Consider the following 4007-nt stretch of genomic DNA (forward strand, 5'->3'; position numbering starts at 1 on the left):
TGGGCATGACTGATGTGACCTAGAACAGCACAACCAACAAGAAAATGTATGTTCTTTATCAAATTGTGCTGGAGAAGACTCTTGAGAGTCCCTTGGACTTCAAGGAAATCAAACCAGTCAATCCCAAAGGAAATCAACCCTGAATATTCATTGGAAGGACTGATGCTGAAGCTGAAACTCCAATACTTCGGCAACCTGATATGAAGAGCTGACTCATTTGAAAAGACTGATGCTGGGAAAGATTGAAGCTAAAAGGAGAAGGGGGTGGCATAGGATAAGATGGTTAGATAGCATCTGACTCAATGGACATGAATTTGAGCAAATTCTAGGTGACAGTGGAGGACAGGGAAGTCTGGCATGCTGCAGTCCATGTGGTCACAGAGTTGGACATGACTTAGTGACTGAACAACAACAATGAAGCCTTATATTTGTGCATGATCAGTGAACAGTTACATACTACTAGAAATAATAATAAAATTATTATGATCATTATAGTTGTTCATTTTGGTTTCAATCAAGGGTGGCACTTCTGTAAAAAGACATAATTGGATTATAGATATTAAAATCACTAGATGGGGAACAGTGGTAATAGCAGTGTTCTATATTTTGATCTGACTGCTGGCTAAAGTCTCAGCTGGAGTTTCCAATCAATAGCAGTTTGTATATAGTTCCTGAATCTCTTTTTTACAGCCTTAGTAAAGTTTGGGGAAGGTCATCAAGTGTAAAGTTATGGTTTTTGCAATTTTCAGTATGTTTTTAATAACTAAAATATTAAAACTGTTTGGGAATTTAGGGGAAAATGTACACTGAAGAGAAGGGAAAGAGGATAAAGGGAAATAAATATTTATAAATACTCATTTTTAATAAAAATCCCATGGAAGCGCTACACTTTCCACGTATGGCTATTAAATTAAGATTATTTTTAATGATTATCATGAGGTTCTTATATTAGCACTCAAATTACATGCATAATATATAATCCTAATATGAAAGTAAAAGTGTTAGTTACTCAGTCTTGTCTGACTCTTTTTGACCCCATGGACTGTAGCTTTCCAGGCTCCTGTGTCCATGGGGATTCTCCAGGCAAGAATACTGGAATGGGCTGCCAAGCCCTCCTCCAGGAGATCTTCTGGACCCAGGGATCAAATCCATGTCTTTTATGTATCCTGCATTAGCAGGCGGTCCTTTACCACTAGTGCCACCTGGGTCAGTCCTGTTCAGTTCAGTTGCTCAGTCATGTCCAACTCTTTGCAACCTCATGAATTGCAGCACACCAGGCCTCCCTGTCCATCACCAACTCCCAGAGTTCACTCAGACTCACGTCCATCGAGTCGGTAATGCCATCCAGCCATCTCATCCTCTGTCGTCCCCTTCTCCTCCTGCTCCCAATCCCTCCCAGCATCAGAGTTTTTTCCAATGAGTCAACTCTTCGCATGAGGTGGCCAAAGTATTGGAGTTTCAGCTTTAGCATCAGTCCTTCCAAAGAACACCCAGGACTGATCTCCTTTAGAATGGACTGGTTGGATCTCCTCGCAGTCCAAGGGACTCTCAAGAGTCTTCTCCAACACCACAGTTTTAAAGCATCAATTCTTTGGCACTTAGCTTTCTTCACAGTCCAACTCTCTCATCCATACATAACCACTGGGAAAACCCTAGCCTTGACTAGACGGACCTTTGTTGGCAAAGTAATGTCTCTGCTTTCTAATATTCTATCTACGTTGGTCATAACTTTCCTTCCAACGTGGCCCCATTTAAGAGCATAAACCTTTCAAAAGTTCCCATCTACATCTTTCCATCTGAATTTATTTTTCTGATTTATTTTTATCAAATCGTGTCCTTCAATACAGAAACAGATACTGCATTTATCCATATTTATTTAGGTCTTTCCTCAGCCCTACTGCCAACCCACGTGTGTCTTATTCTTAGTTCAATGAGCTGGCGCTGGTTTTTCACCTCAGGATGTTTACTCTGGCTAATTTAGCTACTGATCTTCCAATGTCTGGTGTTTGGCAATAAAGTCTCAGTTGGAGTTTTCAACCAACAGCAGTTTGCATTTAGTTTCTCAATCTCTGTTTTATAGTCTTAGTACCTTCTCTTCTATTGCATGAAGACAATTGCTCCTAGGGATACCTGAACCTGAAATGAACTGAAAATATTTTACAGCTTTTCAACTTGCCAGCAGTAGAAGAAAAATTTATACTAGTCCCAGCAGTCTGAACAGCTGTTGCTATAAGGTGATGTTGCTAAAGAATTCAAAAATAGGACAAGGCAAATAACCATCCCTGAGAGGCTTCCACTGTGTTTTGGAGACTTCCAGCTGCAAACTTAATTGTAATTTAAACAGAGCATACAGAAACAGCTTTCCTGCACCTATGCACAATACTTTTATTGAATTGGATAATTTAATCAATAAGTCACAATAGTCTCTAGAGTGGGGCTATGTGAAAATCTGGAAGCTGAGAAATTTGATCATTGTTGTCTATTATTTCCATCTTCTTGTGTTGCATTCCTCTAGGATTTAGGTAGTATATCCCCCATTCTCAAGTCTTTAAACATATGCAATCTATTCTCTGTTCTCTGTGTTAGAGCCCTACTTCCAAAGACCACCAGGAACAGCCCTGGGTTTATTCTTGTTTGCAGCATTTAAGGGAATATGGAGAAATGTGAGGTATCTGGGTAAGAAGATGTATTAGAGTGCCACAGAGAGACAGAACCAAAAGACAACATATATACAAGCGCGTACATGCATGCTAAGTCGCTTCAGTCATGTCCGACTCTGTGCGACCCTATGGACTGTAGTTTGTCAGGTTCCTCTGTCTATGGGGATTTTCCAGGCAAGAATACTGGCATGGGTTGCCATACCATCCTCCAGGGGATCTTCCTAACCCAGGTATCAGACACACATCTCTTATGCCTCCTGCATTGGCAGGTGGATTCTTTTCCACAAGTGCCAGTGCCACCTGGGAAGAGAGGCAATGAGATAGAGGGAGAGAAAAAGGGGGATATTTATTTTAGGAACTGGATCATGAAATTTTTGAGGCTAAGACATCCTGCAATCTACCATCTGTAAGCGGGAGAGTCAGAGAGTCAGTGGTGTAAGTCCAAGTACAAACATCTGAGAAGCTGGAGGCCTTGATGACTGAGAACCAGAGAAGATGTCCTAGCTCAAGGAGAAAGAGAACAAATGCATTCTTCTTCTGCTTTTTTGTTCTGTTCAGGGCCCTCAAAAGATTGGATAATGTCCTCTCACATTGAGGAGGTTCATCTGCTTTATTCAGTTCACCAATTCAAATGCCAGTCTCTTCCAGAAACAGCCACACAGACACATCCAGAAATAATGTTTCATCAGCTAGCTGGGCATCCCCTAGCCTAGTCAAGCTGACATGTAAAATTGATACCATTGTGGTGGGTATTAAAAAGAAGCCAATTATACAATTTAGGCTTTGGCTGAATTGCTTGGAGACAGTTTAAGGAAGCAGGACATTGCACTGGATTGTATACTATCAGGAGTTGAAAACAATTCTATGATAGGATATCTGAAAACATCTCTGGCAAAGATAGATTAGAGTAAGGCTAACCCTATATATTTAAGAAAGACCAGTTGCTCATGTTAACTGGGGAAGGGTTATATTTGTGAAGTTCTGGGTTGGGCAGGACTCTGTCTATGATCAGCAATGCTTAAGGAACAGTTTTGTCTTTAATTCATAAAATCACAGAATGGTCATATCTTATTTTGAGGTTCTGTGAAAAAAGTTTATTTTCAGCAGGAGATCTAAAGACCTAGCTGGGAGTGTCAGGCCAGCCTGGAGTAATCCCAAGGCCTGGTTGAGAGTATCAGGTCACATCCTGCATGTCAGGAGTTGTTCTTTCTCACTCGTTTCTCTTAAAGAATGTTAAATGATGATTCCATTGTAAAGTATAAAATGTAAAAAAATCTTAAGAAAATTTAAGATTTCCTCAGAAAGGGATATATTAATGGGTTCATTCATCTATTTGTTTTTTGGAAA

Source organism: Bos indicus, chromosome 2 (assembly GCF_029378745.1).
Source record: "Bos indicus isolate NIAB-ARS_2022 breed Sahiwal x Tharparkar chromosome 2, NIAB-ARS_B.indTharparkar_mat_pri_1.0, whole genome shotgun sequence".
Taxonomy (NCBI): Eukaryota; Metazoa; Chordata; class Mammalia; order Artiodactyla; family Bovidae; genus Bos; species Bos indicus.